Here is an 18,851-nt window from a genome sequence, read left to right as displayed (position 1 = left end):
TCCTGTTTGCAGCACCTCTCAAGCTCCATCAGGTTGGATGGAAAGTGTCGGTGCACAGCCATTTTAAGATCTCTCCAGAGATGTACAATCAGATTCAAGTCTGGGCTCTGGCTGGGCCACTCAAGGACATTCACAGAGTTGTCCTGAAGCCACTCCTTTGATATCTTGGCTGTGTACTTATGGTCGTTGTCCTGCTGAATGATGAACCATCGCCACAGTCTGAGGTCAAGAGCGCTCTGGAGCAGGTTTTCATCCAGGATGTCTCTGTACATTGCTGCAGTCACCTTCAAAGCAGCAGATAATTTTTCTGTAACCTTCCCCAGATTTGTGCCTCGAGACAATCCTGTCTTGGAGGTCTACAGACAATTCCTTTGACTTCATGCTTGGTTTGTGCTCTGACATGAACTGTCAACTGTGGGACCTTATATAGACAGGTGTGTGCCTTTCCAAATCATGTCCAATCAACTGAATTTACCACAGGTGGACTCCAATTAAGCTGCAGAAACATCTCAAGGATGATCAGGGGAAACAGGATGCACCTGAGCTCAATTTTGAGCTTCATGGCAAAGGCTGTGAATACTTATGTACATGTGATTTCTCAGTTTTTTATTTTTAATAAATTTGCAAAAATCTCAAGTAAACTTTTTCACATTGTCATTATGGGGTGTTGTGTGTAGAATTCTGAGGAAAAAAATGAATTTAATCTATTTTGGAATAAAGCTGTAACATAACAAAATGTGGAAAAAGTGATGCGCTGTGAATACTTTCCGGATGCACTGTATATTTAAAATTGTGTGGGGTGTTAATATAGGAAAAGTTTATTATTTTGATGAGATGCAGCATTTAAATGAACAAAATGTGCATACAAGATTACAGCACTCATAATAGAAAGGCTACCATTTTTGTTTAATATTTTATTTGACCAGAGTTTGACATGGCTATGGTGGGCAAGTGTTTTTAAGTGTATTACTGGTAAGGTGTAGTCTAAGGGCTGATAGGAGCTGTGCAAATGCAGAAGCAAAGGCTTGTATAGTTCCATGGCTGTAGATTGAGAAAGGAGATTTAATAATCACTGTGTGCTTATGAGGAGCTCTAAAGTAAGTGTTTGGGACTTTTACTAGTTGGTATTTATTATTGTTTTTAGTTACGAGTTAAAGACCAGAGTGGTCTCACTGACAAGTAACAAGACCATTGACGAGCCATCAATTCCCTGATTTTCACACGATGCACCTCTTGCTTTAGATTAGTTGCATGACTTGCTGTGCCATCCCATTTTACCTGTGCTTTTCTAGTAAAATTATCTAAGTGGGGCGCTGTATTAAAGGCAGGAGTGGTTTGTGAGCACTTTGTCGACATTGTTGTTAACTTCTTATGCCCTTATGGGTCTGTGGAATTATTGCACCTGAATGACATACCCAAACGTGAACGGCTATTATTCTTCCATTGTAATAAAGGGGCTGCAAATGCCTGAAGAATTGTGAATATAACACTTTTAATTTAAAAAAAAAAAGTATTTATATGATGAAAGATCATTGTTTACACCAATATCAACTAAATAAAACACAAAAAAATTGATGTGTCAGGGACTTCTCTCCAATAAAACTGGATTTTACTGACATTTTGTGATGTTTACATTTATGATGATCAGTGGGGCGAGTGGGAGGATTATACCATGAACAAGTAGCTGAAAGCAGCTTTTTTACTTTCTCATATACAAAGTATAGGGGAAGCATTATAATTTTCCAAAAGTTTGATTTCGAGATTGTGATGAATCTCAATGTTTTAGACCTGCCTGAGTTTGAAAATACCATTTTTGGAATTATGGCTTTGTGTCTGTCTATGTGTGTGTGTGTAAATATCAAGACTTGAGTACGATTTCACTTAGGTCAACCAAATTTTGCAAGCAAGTATTAGATACAAAATGTAAATTTCTATCAACTTTTGAGCTATTTCCACTAACAGAAGTAGTACTTTTTTATTTATACAGCTGCAGAGTCTGATTTATTCAACTTTACTTTTATAATAAATGTTCATTATATTATTAATTTGATTTAATTTGTTGGTGGTGGTTCTTTAATGTACATAATATACAAATATAATCATTGTCTTGTGGTTTACTCCTCAACTATCCATCCCCATATCCGAGTATACGAGAAAGTCAAGGGGAGACCACTTAAGATTTTTTTTTTTCACACTAAGAAACTTGCCAGTACTCAGTTGAAACTGGAAGAGCACTGATCAGAATACTGACATGGAGAGGACTACCGCAAACAGAGGTAATTGAAGTGTATAATTGTACATGGAGATGCTTCAGAATTGTACCAATTGTACCAAGCAGTACTTACAAATCAAGTGGAGTCCTTCAGCAAACCCCTCATACTCAACAGAGTGAAAACTGTCATATTCTGTGTCACTGGCATTCGGAATTCAGCATTATTTTTGAAGAAGAAGACATTTCCCTGCTACAAACTTCATGTTTTATTGCTTGTTAACCAAGTAATCCCCTTGCACTCTCACAGGTACTTGTGCATAACAGTGGTAAAGATGAGCAGTCACACACCCAATTTATTCTCAGTCGTGGGGTCCAGCGGCTGTAGGGCATCTGTTGGTGAAGAAATATTCACTAATCGGGGCTCTTGAGAGACTGAATGAGGAGTCTGAGTGTCTGGGCTTGCAAGTGTCCTGGATAAAAACCAAGATCCAGGCCTTTAATGACCTCTTGGGCACAGCCATCAGCAGTGTGTCTGTCTGTGGAGAGAGTGTCAACTTCATTCAGAGGTTTACTTACCTCGGCAGCAACATTCAGGTCACTAGTGACTCTTTCTATGAAGTCAGCAGGCAGATTGGGAGATAATGGGGATTCATGAGGTCGCTGGAAAGGGATGTGTTGTGCTCCTGATATCTTTGCAAAAGGACAAAGGTCCAAGTCTTTAGAGTCCTGGTGCTTCCTATTTTGCTATATGGTTGCAAGACATGGACGCTAACCAGTGACCTGAGGCGAAGACTGGACTCCTTTGGTACTGAGTCTCTTTGGAGAATTCTTGGCTAATGTTGGTTTGACTTTGTCTTGAATGAGTGAATGCTCATGTAGTCCTGAATGAGGCACATTTCCTGCATCGTGTGGGAACATCAGTTACAACACTACAGCCATGTGGCACGATTCCCCAAGGGTATTCAGTCGCACAGAATCCTCACTGCTGAGGACCTGAGTGGCTGCACCAGGCCAAGGGGACACCTATGTAACACCTGGCTGTGGCAGATAGATGGTCATTTCTGGAGGGTGGGACTGCAGTGTGTGTCTGCCTGGGGGGGGTTGCCCCCAGTTGTGTGGTAGGTGTGAAACCACGCTGTACCAGTGCAAGCTCCCCAACCTGTCCTGACTTTTTACACCCAGCTGTGACGTGTAGAATGAATGATCATTCAAAGACTATTAGAAATCATTGGAATTCTCTTCCCTGTATGCGGCTCGACATAGGTGGTATCTTTGATAAAAGCAGACTATCTCAGCTCTGACACACTGCTCACCTCAGCATATATGTGTACAAATTGCAACTTTTACTAAAGAAAGATTACAGACAACACAGAAATGTATGATTTACTTGAAAGAAGACACCCTTGGGTATGTACAAATACCATTATTGCCTTTGATTAACTTGTGTGGGTTTATTGCAAAATACACAAACAACTTTGAAATATGGTGGGACACCTGAAGAATAGCTGGTTAAGCTTGTCACTTGGAACAGTTTCCCACTGATCACAGACAACTCAGTTACCATAAGATGAAAGGATTACAAACTCTGTGACTGCTCAGGGAGAAACACCTGACACCAAGCTTGCTGTGTGGACATTTGATTTAAATTGTTCAGGTTGTATGATTTCATGTATTTAACAGTCTGACATGACTATTTTCTCTGCTAAACAAACAAATGCAGGTTAAGGTGAAATAAAATGTGTTTTTACCTCACTGAAACAACCTGATGGTCACTGTTATTAGCAGTCACTGTGGGCTAAGGGGTTGCTTTCCTACCTAATCCAGACTCTGCTGGAACACAAGGGGATAGTTTCCTTTATACAGATCTCACAGTAGTAAAAATCTGGGTGAAGCTGAAGGATAAGTGAATCACTATAAGCCGTAGCCCGAGAAACATGCAGCCTGCCACTGTTGAGGTTTCAAAGGTACTTAGTGCGGAGTGGATGTAACAAAAGGTTGATAGGCTAAGGTATTGTTTAGGGGTATTTCTTGTCCAGTTACAGAAAGGACCTAAAAGGCTTATATAGTGCCTTTCATAAAAACTGACACACAACTACAGGGTTTAAAGTAACTCAGAGTAATATATGACATCATCTATCAATTGAGGACTGTATGGGCTGGGTTATACTTGACGCTCAGAACAGTAAATGCGCACACATCATGGCTGCCACACATTTCCAACGCTCTTTAACGTGTCCTCTGACACCGTTGTCAGAAATTAACCCAACATGTACGCGACTTGGAGTAACAGCAAATACTTTGGATGGACTGTGTGTTCAAGTTTTGGTACATGATGTCAGTATTGTTGTTTACTATCAACGTGACAAATATGGCTGTCAGAACAGCTGGCATCAAATCTCCAGCTCTTTGAAAGTGGACGTGGAAATGTGCAAGACGAAATGGATGCAAACTTGAGACAGATTTGTCCATGCAAATTGGAAATTGTCAGAGAGAAGAAGTGGGGATTTGACGGTTACAAGATAACGCAGTGTGACGGCAAGCTGCATTTCAGCTGTAACAGGATCAATGTGCCTGCTTCAGTGTTTGATGAATGGTTCAATGCAGTGATGCAAATCATCAAATTTAAATGCTGACATACAAATCTATTCATGGTGCTTTTCTTCATCCATTTCTTGCATTGGCAATACAAGCATCACATATTCCCCATCGTAAATGACGTGGCACATTTAAAAGTCTAACATACCATCTTCTGTGTCACTGTTGCTGTCTTTTTTTTGCACCTTTGCAACAGTATCTCGCAGTGCCGCCTGCTGCAATCCTCCGGATTTACAGTACATAAAGTATGCGCGTAAACATAATTGGTACACTGCTTTACACAGCAGCAGCAGCATCCGTAAGCATATGTCAAGTATACCTTGGCCCTTATGATCCCCAAATAAGAGCACAGGAAGTTAAAAGTATAAAAAAGGACATTGATATTATTATTGGAAAGGTTTAATTCAACAAGCAGAGCAAAAGGTATGATAATAATCGTAAAAATAATAAACAACCTCTGCACAGAGGGTCTACCTTGGTGTTTTATTTGATTCATCACTTAACTTTGAGCTACACATTAGGTCTCTTTCCAAAATTTCATTCTTCATTCCTGCCTCTGTTCATTTCTGTCCTTTAATGATGCTCAAATTCTCTTTCTTTGTTTCATAATATCTCATATTGATTACTGTAATTCCCTCTTCATCAGCCTCCTTGCAAAATCTATACAGAGGCTACAGTACATTTAAAACTCCGCATTCAGAGTCCTCAACCCACACAAAGTGTTTTGCTCACATCTCCCCTTTTCTGCACTGGTTACCGGTTCCATCAAAGATTAAATTCAAGATACTGCTTCTCACCTTCAAAGCCCTACATAACCTTGCCCTCGTCTACCTCCCTCAGCTCCATACACTCCTTGTCATTCTCTCAGGTCCTCAAGCAGTAATCTCCTTACTTTACCATGCACAAAACTCTCCACCCTGGGAGGCAGGCCCTTCAGTGTTATGGCCATCATGAACTGCTTCCAGACATCTCTTTGGTATTATTTATAGGGTATCAGAAGACATATAGATGAACTCAGGCATACGCTTAGTACACCCTCAGTGGTCCATTTGCCACTGCACTCCAATATTTTCTCTACTACATAAAAGGGCAGATGCTACCAAAGAGCACCATTCACTTTAGCATACAGCAAGAGCTTGTGCTTGGCTAAATGAGACACCCTGCTGTCCTCTCTTGAACTAAAAGTTACACTATGCATTTATCAAACCCAATTTTTCCCATACTTTGGGAGGCAGATGATAATAAACTAAATCTGATAACGTATAGAATTGAATCATTTGTCTTATCCTAATTGAAATAGTGCTATGTCAAACAGGATAGATAGATAGATAGATAGATAGATAGATAGATAGATAGATAGATAGATAGATAGATAGATAGATAGATAGATATGAAAGGCACTATATGAGATAGATAGATAGATAGATAGATAGATAGATAGATAGATAGATAGATAGATAGATAGATAGATAGATAGATAGATAGATAGATAGATAGATATGAAAGGCACTATATGAGATAGATAGATAGATAGATAGATAGATAGATAGATAGATAGATAGATAGATAGATAGATAGATAGATAGATAGATAGATAGATAGATAGATAGATAGATAGATAGATAGATCTTTATATGTCCCCAAGGGGAAATTTATCCGCAAGCCATAAGTTTTGTAAGCCATGTGTTTTGGGAAGTTTCTTTTAAGGTAAATCATTCCAATTAATGTGCTTTGAAAATCTTCAATAAATTTGTGATTTGTACATTGCACTGTTCAAGTCTTTACTTTAAAAATTCAAATCTGTAGTATTAACAAAAAGAAAAACAATAGAATTCTTAAGATTGTCTGCTATGGGATTACAGAGATACAAATTTAAAGGGTAAAACAGGAACTTTGTAATCATTTAAATAAGACGGGAATAATTTTTCAGGAGAGATGGCATACCGAAGCTGCAGATATCTGGCTCTACTCACTCAGCAGGGCCAGTAATAATATGACCGAGTGGAGCAGCACAAGTTAAGTGCCTGATGCCATTTCAGTGTGCTGTCACTAATGTGCTGTGTTGACTCATGCAGGCAATCACTGTCTGCAGATATGATTTTATTCTTTTCCTTACTTTGTAATTGTTTACTGAAATATCTGTTTTCCAGGGAACTGGATTATTTACCAGACTGGGTTATTACCGTTATTTAAATAAACTTCTACTTCATTTCTTTGTCTCACAATTTTAGTCAGGAGTGGTCTGTGTTGGTGAGTCATGTTATCACATGAAATAAACATCACAGCCAAAGAGAAGCTATTCAATATCCATTGCTTCTTCCTTTCCTGCTTTATCTTAGCAGTAGTTTCACCCAAGAGAAATGAACTAAACCATATTGGGTAATCCTTACATTTGTACTAGCTGTGCTTCCGATCTAAGACTGGTTGAAATCTAAGTGAGCAACGTAGTCCTTGTGTTTTTTATTTGATACATGGCTTGTCCATTAGATCTCGTATAATAATATGCACCCTGTTTTTCTTGCATGGTGGCTTTTTCCTTATTGGCTAGAGCAGTCCATTTTCATTTGCGTCCTCTCTGCACTGCTCATCAGACTGACCACTCTTACACTCAGAGTGTTTTTCTAGACAAAAGCAGCAGTAATTGTTAATGCATTGGTTTGGCTTAGTGACTTTAGTCTAATTATGTTGGGGCACTTGTTTTCTGACATGGGAGTCAATTTATCATTATTTTCACTCATCCTTTGCCCACCTTTAGACGTTATTTGTTCAGTCGTCCAAACCACAATAGTGTTAGAATATTTTGTCATGGAAGAGCCTTATTGTGACATTCAATGTAGGCATCTTTGACTGCTGCTCTATTATTTCACACTTAACCTACCTGTTGCACAGAATTAGCTGGACACAGTCAGAATGAACTAGAGTCAACTGTGTCTATGGCTAAAATACTTCCTTCCTTCTTTTATCTCTACACCCCAGGTGGTTTATTAGAAAGAGTTCAAGATAAAGCAGAGAAGCAGAATCAAAAGTTTACTCACTCGACATAGAATAACATTCTGTAAACCTTGGTTGTTAATGTGACAAATACAGAACCAAAGTAAATTGATGTGACAATTCACAACAGCATAACCTGGATGGATAGCAGCTCTTCTAGCTAGAAGTGCTCAATGTCCTAGATATCAGGTGGCTCTTTCTGTGTTGCATTGCACTTCTGAGCTTGGTCTCTAGTTGGATATATTGATGGAACTACAGAGACAATCACCTTCTGGTGTGCAATTATGTTTATGCTAGACGTGCTCTTCATTACTGTACCCATTGGTCTAATAGGACATTATAGTTAAGGGGCCAACATCCTTTCTGTGTTCTGAGCTCATGCCTCTGGACTAGTCCTGACCAGATACAACCTACGCTCCCGAACCTTCTACAAATCAGCATAAAAGACAGATGGAGAGGAATATAGCAGATAAGGCAAAAAAAGACCCTAAGAGATTCTATTATATAGAGTATTTTAGTGGTAAAAGAACAGTCAAGGAGGAGATGAAGTGCATCAGAAATAGTAAAGTGGATTTAAAAGGTGCAGACAATGAAATAGCGGATACCCTAAACTTACATTTTTCTAAGGTGTTCATAAGTCAGGAAGTGGATAACCTCCCAGCAGTAAACGGGACTACTAAGGAGGTATACTTATTTTTTGTCTATTTACCATTAGCTGGGCATGTGTGTGTGTTGTAAATTAAGATCTGGAAGTTAAAGTGTGGTTTATAATATCCCAATACTGATCCTCTTATACCCCGGTATTCCATTATAAATTAGATTCTTTCACCACGATAGATTCACCTGATTTATATAAAATCATTTCTCAACTGAGACCATTCACCTGCGTCCTTGACCCAATACCAACAAGTTTTTTCAAAGAACTATCTGGTGTGCTAATTGATAATATTCTTGACATAGTAAACTCGTCATTAGATACGGGGGTCTTCCCAGACTGTCTTAAGACTGCTGTAGTTAAACCCCTGCTCAAGAAAAATAATCTCAACTCCTCTACTTTTGAAAATTTAGACCTATTTCTAACCTACCTTTTTTAAGTAAAATACGTGAGATGGCAGTCATTATGCAGCTAAATGACCACCTCAATAAACATGCTAGACTTGATAAGTTTCACTTGGGTTTCAGAACAAATCACACTAAAGAAACTGCACTCGTTAAAGTAGTAAATGTAAAATTGCGGGTAAATGCAGACAAAGGCCATTTATCTGTTCTCATCCTCTTAGATCTGAGTGCCATTAGTCACAATATTCTTAGAAATTGCCTTAGTCAATAGGTGGGCCACTCTGGCACAGTCTTAAATTGGTTTAAATCCTACCTGGAAGGTAGAAAATTCTTTGTTAGTTGTGGTAATTATACTTCAAAACACATGATATTCTATATGGTGTTCCACAAGGCTCTATCCTAGGTTCACTGCTCTTTTCGATTTACATGCTTCCATTAGGTCAGATTATCTCAGGGCACAACGTGAGCTACCACAACTATGCAGACGACACACAACTGTATTTATCAATAGCGCCTGATGACCCCGACTCTCTTGATTCACTGACACAATGTCTTACTTATGTTTCTGAATGGATGAGTAGTAATTTTCTCAAACTAAATAAGGAGAAAGCAGAAATTTTAGTGATTGGCAAAAATGGATATAATGAGGGTATTAGAAATACACTTGATCCATTAGACTTAAAAGTCAAGATGGAGATAAAGAATTTAGGGGTAATTATTGAATCTGACCTGAATTTTAAATCACATATTAATCAGATGACTAGGACAGCATTTTTTCACTTAAGAAATATAGCAAAATTTAGACCTCTTATATCATTGAAAGATGCTGAGAAATTAGTTCACATTTTTGTTTTCAGTCAGTTTGATTATTGTAACGCACTCCTCTCAGGACCACCCAAAAAAGACATCAATCAATTGCAACGAGTACAGAATGCAGCTGCTAGAATCTTAACTAGAAAAAGAAAATCCGATCACATCTCTCCAGTTTTGATGTCACTACACTGGTTACCTGTGCCATTTAGAATTGACTTTAAAATACTGCTTATGGTTTACAAAGCCTTAAATAATCTCACTCCATCCTATATTTCAGAATGTCTTTCAACTTACACTCCAAATCGTAACTTTAGATCTTCAAATGAGTGTCTCCTTAGAATTCCAAGAGCAAAACTTAAAAGAAGTGGTGAGGCAGCCTTCTGCTGTTCTGCACCTAAAATCTGGAATAGCCTGCCTATAGGAATTCACCAGACTAATACAATGGAGCACTTTAAAACACTGCTAAAAACACATTACTTTAACATGGCTTTCTCATTTAGTTTAATCCTGATACTCTGTATATGCATTTAATTATCAATATCATTCATGGTGGCTCTGAAATCCGTACTAACCTCTTCTTTCTCTGCTGTTCTTTTTCCGGTTTTCTGTGGTGGCGACCTGCACCACCACCACCTGATCAAAGCACCGTGATGTCCCTACATTGGTGGTTTAAAGGCCAGAAGTCCACATGACCATCATCATCAAGCTCTTCCATGTGAACCCAGAATACAATGAGGACTGATTGAGGTAATTTATGTTAGGTAGAATGCCTAGATGGGGCTGGGTGGTCTTGTGGCCTCGGAACCCCTGCAGATTTTATTTTTTTTTTCTACAGCCATCTGGAGTTTTTTTTTTTTTGTTTGTTTTGTTTTTTTCTGTCCTCCCTGGCCATCAGACCTTACTTTTATTCTATGTTAATTAGTACTGCCTAATTTTATTTTCTTATATACAGTATTTTGTCTTTTTTCTCTTTCTTCATCCTGTAAAGCACTTTAAGCTACATCACTTGTATGAAAATGTGCTATAGAAATAAATGTTTTTGTTGTTGTTTGCCTTTGTCAAGTCCAAACTGTGGCCAAGCTTGAGTGTGTAAGTAGCCAGCTTTTCAGTTTTGAGTCCAGTTGTTACAACATAAGCTAAAATGCCAAAATCCAAGAATTACAATGAGTCATTTAGCTCATGGTCTTAGCCTACTTTGCTCAATTTCTCCGTAACCAGCCATTTCCTCTTATTATGACATCTTTCATTTTCCTTAACTTTTTATCTTTCTTGGTCTACTTACTCTGTTGTTCATCTTTCCTCCAGGTCTCCAGCTCTGTCTGTCTCTATAACCCAGTTTTGGCTTCTTGCTTTCCATTTCAAAAATATCAGTTCAGGAACACTCTATTACTTTACCCAGTACCTTGTTTTTATTAGCACACATATGATACTTTATTTTTCAATCTTTTTCACACCCTTACTGTGTTTTTTTTTTTTTTTTTGCACCTCGCTTTCAGTTCAGTTCAATTCAATCTAAATGTGCCTTATTGGAATGACATTTGTACATTCTGCTGATACAAACTAAAGCAGTAGCACTAAACATGAAATAAACAATGAATATAAAGTAGTCCGATTGCTATGTCATCAGTCAATTTCAAATCAGAGGTAAAACAAATATGGAGCATATCACATTTAATCTGCAATGTTCCCTCATTTGATTTCTTCTTCGCTTTGTGCCAGAGTCAGAAGCAACGCTCATGTTGCCGCATATAAAATCCTGAGCTCAGCTGCCACTGCACTCTTCTGTCATAGATGAGCCACTATAAAGGGGTAATTGCTATAGTAATTAGTGAGTTTTCGCTCATGTTTTACATTTAAAATTAAGAGACATTTCAATTTAGACTGCTAGGGAAGAGACTCTTGGACCGTCTAAAAAGAGCAGACTGCAGCGATCCTCAGACAAGAAAGACTGTTCTGGTAGTGATCATTTCTTAGTTTTGTTTTTATCAAATGCTATAAGATTATAGAGTTATGGGGTATAATAGTATGTTAAAAAATAAAAATGGAGATTGAGAGATTGAAAGTTACAGCAGTGACGTATGAGAATAGGATGGAAACTTAACGTACTGTAGACTAGTGCCCAGTATACTAAGATGGGCTCCGGCCCTATATTGAGTGGAAGTAAAATACAAAATCTTTTTTTACTTTACTCTGCATTAATTGTAAGCTTTTAAGATTTCTTTTTTTTTAACATAGTCTATTAGTACTATAGAAAGCAAGGAAAGCAGTTTCCTTTATTAGGATCCTGTTGCGGTACTGATAAAAATGTAAAACAATACTTATTGTTTTAAAACAACTACAAAGCAGGATATGTGGATTCAGCATTAGCTCTCCTGCTTGTGCCAACTGTCACATACTAGCTGAGCTACAGTATATACTCTAAGCTCATACTACGTATTTAATTTCTTGTAAGGAATTGAATCGCCTTGTAAGGTTAAATATCCATCCATCCATCCATCCATTATCAAACCCGCTATACCCTAACTACAGGGTCACAGGGGTCTGCTGGAGCCAATCCCAGCCAACACAGGGCACAAGGCAGGAAACAAACCCTGGGCAAGGTACCATCCTAAGGTTAAATAAAGACCTAAATTTGTTAATAATAATAATAATAATAATAATAATAATAAGAAGAAGAAGAAGAAGAAGAAGAAGAAGAAGAAGAAGAACAAAACAACAACAACAATAATAATAATAAAAGCAATAATAATAATAATACTACTAATAATAAAAACATTATTTATACAGCACCTTATCATACATCAGTGCTTCTCAATTATTTTCTGTCATGCCCCCCCTAGGAAGAAGAAAACATCTTGCCCCCCCCGCACGACTACAAATAGTATCATTTGTCTATAAAATTGTTATAAGTACACCTCTGCATAACACTGTATCCTTATTAACGTATAAGAGAATAAAAAAAGAAAGAAATATGGACCAAATTACAACAAAGAATAGCTTTATTAAATGTAACAGAAAAGATTTAAAGTGCATTCTAAATTCAAAATAAATTTAAAAGAAAAATAAAAAAGCGTGTTCCCCGAGGTCAAACGCGCCCCCCTTGACAGAGCCACGCCCCCCCTGCGAGCCCCACTAATTGAGAAACACTGTCATACATTGACATGCAAAGCAGGGTGCTTTCCAAAGATTAATCAACAACAACAAAGATATACCACATGTAGTTGGATTATTATCATTAATTAATACTATGATCATTTCTTATAAATGTCAGAATACTAAATATAAAGTCAATCAGGTATTGTTAAGCAAAATCTAACCACTAAAGTGCAAAACAAACACTTCAACTCTTATCAGGAAAAGGTTTCCTAATTAAAATATTTATACTTTATCGTTGACAATAGAATAACTGGATCTAGTTAATATAACCTGCTCAAAAAATTTAAAGGAACACTTTGAAAACACAATGGGAAAAAAAAATCCTGCTGGCTATCTCTAGTGATACAACAACAACAACAACATTTATTTCTATAGCACATTTTCATACAAACGGTAGCTCAAAGTGCTTTACATATTAAAGAATAGAAAAATGAAAGACACAATTATAAAACAAAATAAATCAACATTAACATCGAATAAGAGTAAGGTTCAATGGCCAGGGGGGACAGAAAAACAAAAACTCCAGACGGCTGGAGAAAAAATAAAATCTGTAGGGATTCCAGACCATGAGACCGCCCAGTCCCCTCTGGGCATTCTACCTAACATAAATGAAACAGTCCTCTTTGTAATTAGGGTTCTCACGGGAGGATTTGATGATGATGGTCACGTAGACCGATATGGATATGATATGATATGGACCGATATGGTAATGTGTTAGGAACGAAAGATGCCACATTGTTTGATGTGTCTGGATCACACATTTACAGTGAGACAAACAACCTGGCCTCGAAGTAAGGAGAGCTGGGTTCGCTTCCCGGGTCCTCCCTGCGTGGAGTTTGCATGTTCTCCCCGTGTCTGCGTGGGTTTCCTCCCACAGTCCAAGGACATGCAGGTTAGGTGCATTGGCAATCCTAAATTGTGCTTGGTGTGTGTGTATGTGTGCCCTGTGGTGGGCTGGCACCCTGCGCGGGATTTGTTCCTGCCTTGCGCCCTGTGCTGACTGGGATTGGCTCCAGCGGACCCCCGTGACCATGTGTTAGGATACAACGGGTTGGACAATGACTGACTGACAAACAACCTGTGGGCAGGTGCAGAAGTGTCATTGAGAGCTGTAGGAATCCATTGTTGGCATTGTTTGAAAACTCTAATGGTTGTGCAACAAAAATAAGAGAGGATCCCATCATTTTTGTCCATGCCATTTTCATTTGTGTTGTTATTCATAATATTCTGTTGAATGAAAACACTAAAGCAAAGTCTGACGTTTGTTAAATACAGAATGAACAATGATGGGTGCCTATTACTTTTGTCATTTTCAAATTATTTCAGAGATAATTGTGGGTTCTCTTTTTTCTTGGAGGGGGTACCAATAAATTTGTTTATGTCTCAACTGTACCACATGCAAAATTACTAAGAAAGAAATATGAAGAGTCGACACAAGTAACCAGGATGAGACTAACAACACAGTGGAGTCAACATCACAGTAGGTGCAGAAGAAGCACTTATAACAATAATGTAACTATTAAAATGAAAGAAGGATAAAGGGTTTGTGACTGACATGATGGGGTCAAATGCATAGGGTTGGGGAGAAAGCTCCAGCAAACAAGAGGCACTTTGTGTGCTTAACACGTCTTTGCAATTCCACAGACATCAGGCGATACCCAACTGTGTCTGGCTGTTCAATATGAGACTAGCAGCAATGACAGTTAGACAAACTGTTGGAATTAACAGCTTTGCAAGTGAAATCGAGCCAAGACAGAACTCTGACATCTGCATTTTGAACTTTTTTCACTTTTTTGACTCTTCGTGCAGGAAGAACATTGGAATGAGAATTGCAGTAATCCCCCCATGAGGTGATGAGGCAAGACGGAGTGTTTGTGCAACAGAGGAGGAGAGGAAAGGTCAGAGCGAAGAAAATATTCTGAAACACTGACAACCATGAGGAATTCTGCCAACGGTAGAGGAAGAGCCATCTCTTTGTGTTATGTTTAGATGCTTACATTCTGGACTTCAATGAATTTTCCAAGGAATTGGTACATCTTACTAAATATAAAACATGCTTAGTTGTACATATACTAATTCTAACAAAATATTATAAGCAGATTCAGAAGGGACAGGATGACTTATTTCTAAACAATTTCATTTTTCATGTGTCTAGTAGAACTCTTTAAGATGTATTTACAGTTGGTAATTTGATATTATTAGGACAACAGTTCATTTCTTCAATAGCCCAACACACTAGGAATGTCTCAATGGGCTTTAACAGGCCCTGTTCTTTGACAGCCCCTCAGTCTTGACTCTTTAAGGCAGGGCTGTTGAACTCCAGGCTGGGAGGGCCTCAGTGGCTGCAGGTTTTCATTCTAACCCTTTTCCTAATCAGTAACCAGTTTTCACTGCTAATTAACTCCTTTTTCCTTCATTTTAATAGCCTTGATTTTAAGAATTCACTCCTCTGAATTTATTCTTTTCTTCATTAAATGACAGCCAAAAAGAAATGATATGTGAAACAAGCCAACAGATGACCAACTAAATTGGGATTTCAAACTCCAACCAATCTCTTAAGAAGAAGCTGATTCTTGCTGTTAATTAAACCCGTTATTTAATTCCATGGCTTGTTGCAGCTCTTATTCTGCTACAGCAAACATTTACACAACTGTTGATTTTTCTGTTTTTCTAAGAATATCATCAAAATGTTTTGGTGACCTGAGAGATCAGCCTTACTGAGAACTTCACCTTTTTATATTTTCAGGTATTGTATAATTTGGCACAGTTGAGCTGGTCACATGCCGGTTTGTTTTGTGTCTCATTACTATTTGGCTGCTAATTAAGGAAAAGGAGACCATAAAGGGGTCTGAGTCAAGTTAATTAAAATTAAGGCAAAAGAAGTTACTTAGCAGTAAAAACTGGTCACTAATGAAGAAGATGGTTAGAATGAAAACTTGTAGCCACTGCAGCCCTCTAGGATTGGAGTTTGACACCCGTACTTTAAGAAAAGAAAAATCTCCCAACAAAACCTTAATATTCTCTGAAAAACAAACAGTTCCAAAATCCAGAAGATAAGCAACTGGATTTCACCCGAGAAGTTCAACCCGAGAGCAAATGTGCACAGAAGCAGATTCCACAGATTTGTAGAGAAGGGTCTCCTATTTAACAAATCTGAAGGTATGCAGACTCAATTGTTTTTGGAAATGCTGATATGACTTCTTTGACACACGACTATTCATATCTTACAGCCTGCAATTTTGACTGTGCCTCCCCAAACCTGCACTGTCAGGTTATGCCCTGTTACATATTATTAATTTATGAATATCTGTGAATTTGATTTTTGATGTTTAACTTGCTAAATGTACCAAATGAAATTTCTGTTTATAATGTGAGGGTGTTTGGGTTTAATGAAAATACAGTATACTAGCCACTGTACCTGTCAAAGACAGGTAATAGAATGACTCAGAAATGTTTGCTATCTCTTGCCCTGCACATACCTTTCCTCTACATTTGCATTTGCGTGAACATCTCTTCAACTTTTCTCTCTCAAACACGTCCCTAAAAAGCCTGAATCTGTTCTCATTTTCAATGCTTCATTTTTTCCGTTTTTGAAGGCAACTCTCTCAGCGTGCCTCCTACATTTTTCCCAATGTCTCTTCATTGGCACTCTGTCTGTCGAGTGCGTTCCTGTAAAGCCTGCTTCTCAGGTTTTCACACCTCTTCTCTGCTTTTATGCTTTCCGTCTTTAATGAAGACTCTCTCTTACACCTGCACTAATCTGTCCTCACCAACACCCATCTTCTGAGAGCATTTCACGTCTCACAGTTCATCTTTCATCACGTCACCAAAGCCACATTGACCAATTACCCTAAAGCCAAACTGACCAATCAGATTTCTCCGAGGGACTGGACACACAGACCTTAGAGTTTTATTATATAGTACTGCATATTCTATTATTATATTTCTGTACAGTTTATACAAGATTTTTTATTTTTTATGGGGAAAAGACATGGCCCTTGAATAAAGTGAATAATATTTATTTAATCAGGAGTATTATTTGAAACATTTGGGTTTATTTACATGCCTCTTTTCTTATAGTTTGTGCAATAACTGACATGCTTCATACACATATTTATTTTGTTTCACATTTTTACCTTCAAATTATGACAGAGTTTAATTTGATTGTGTCATGTTTTTTATGTACCGTATATACTTGCATTTAAGTTCTCCCGCGGATAAATTGGGACTTGATTTTACCGTATAATTTAAGGTATTTTATAATGTCGGTCATATAAGTCGAATGCAGAAAACTCACGCTATTGGTCCAAGAGATTATGATATGCTAACGCCCACCTGAGAGAGTAACCACAGAGCACTCTGCCTTTTTGTTTCTATGTATTGTGCCTACGTGACCACACGGTAATACCTGAACTATTTCAAAGTGGCATTTGCACTAATTTGTGTTTTTTGTATCTCACATCTTTATACACCTTTATCATAAGAGCATCCGTTATCTACGATGGAGTGTTCGATCAGAAGAAAATATGAAGCTGCTTTTAAATTAAAACTATCAAAAGAAATTGGTAACTGCGCTGCTGCAACAAAATTCGATGTGTCTGAGAAACAAGATCGGAGGAAGCAAGATGTAAAAAAAAAAAATTAAGTGTTACATTTCTGAATAGACGTATAAATCGGGATCGGATTTTATTATTGATTTTTCCGGTTTCAAGACCCGACTTATGCACAAGTATATACGGTGTTTATGTGATACACTTTACTCATCCTGTGTCCGCACTAATTATGTCATGGGATTTGAGGATGTGAAAATGCAGCAGTTCCTTTTTTTCATACCTGTCTGTGGATTCACTTCACTTTGTCTAAATCTCTCTTAGTGGCAGTTAGCTTTACTTCAAGCACGCTCAAGCGTCAGGTTTTTAATTTTGCTTTGAACTTGTTTTTGTTCTTGACTTGTAATTTCGCATTGCCCTTTGGATTTTGGTTTCCTAACATTCTGATCTGTTGGTTCTGTCCCTCACTACAAATTATTGCATACATTTTCATCTTCTAGTCTTTTTTGCCCTCACAGTAATCATTAGAGACTATCTTACACTTGATAGTTTGGATATAATTAGTTTGATTATATATGCCAACTTGAGATTTTACACCTCATGGCTTGTCTGGCTTGTAATGATAGGATGTCTTTTTCTTGTCATGTTTAGAAGTGTGCCTCAATCTTCTCTTCCATTTGCTAGCCCTTGATTTATAAGATCAGTGCAAGTTGACCATTTTTGACACATATTCTTGTTTACATTTAGATCACAGGAGGCACAAGTGACTTGATGTGAATCGCTTGGGCGTCACAGAAGGATTCAGAGGTGGAATTGAAATGGAAATCCTATTTTTTTAACGTCCAGTTCTATATACCTAATGCAAATAAACACATATCTCATGTGGATAAGTAATATTATACCTTACTCCTTTAAACTTGGTGGTATTGTGGCACAGTCTCTGGTGTTTGCATAGAAATTTCATGTGTATTTTCTCTGCAAAACTGATGATTGTCAGTTGGCCTCATACAAGGCTGGATTTATGCCTTTCACCTGATACTGTCCCCTAGATCCTGAACTGGTTTTAGTGGGTTTAATAATGGTTGGTGGGTTAGATGGCTTTTGCTAATGGCTGCCAGTCAGTGCTAAAATGGCAGGGCAGTGAGACTTCATCTTATGAGGAATAGACTAGGCTGTCAGAGTGGCGACATTCATTGCCATACCAAGGCAAAGGACAAAATTTTGCTTACGACTCTAGAAGAATAATTGTAGATGAATGGCACTAGGGAAAGAATCATTAGATAGTCAGCAAGGCAGTGCATTATGTGCAGCTGTAATAACAGGTTACCTGGTGTTTGCCAGCACCTTTAACTATAGATGTGACTCAGGTTTACAGGGGCACCATGGCCCACTGGAGACAGCTCTGAGAAGAGGATCACGTTCTTGACCTTTAAGGTAGTTCTAGGGATTGCTCCAAATGTTGTCACAACTATCCT

This window comes from Polypterus senegalus, chromosome 14 (genome assembly GCF_016835505.1).
Source record: "Polypterus senegalus isolate Bchr_013 chromosome 14, ASM1683550v1, whole genome shotgun sequence".
NCBI lineage: Eukaryota > Metazoa > Chordata > Cladistia > Polypteriformes > Polypteridae > Polypterus > Polypterus senegalus.
The sequence above is the reverse complement of the archived record's forward strand: the minus strand, read 5'-3'. Positions refer to the sequence as shown.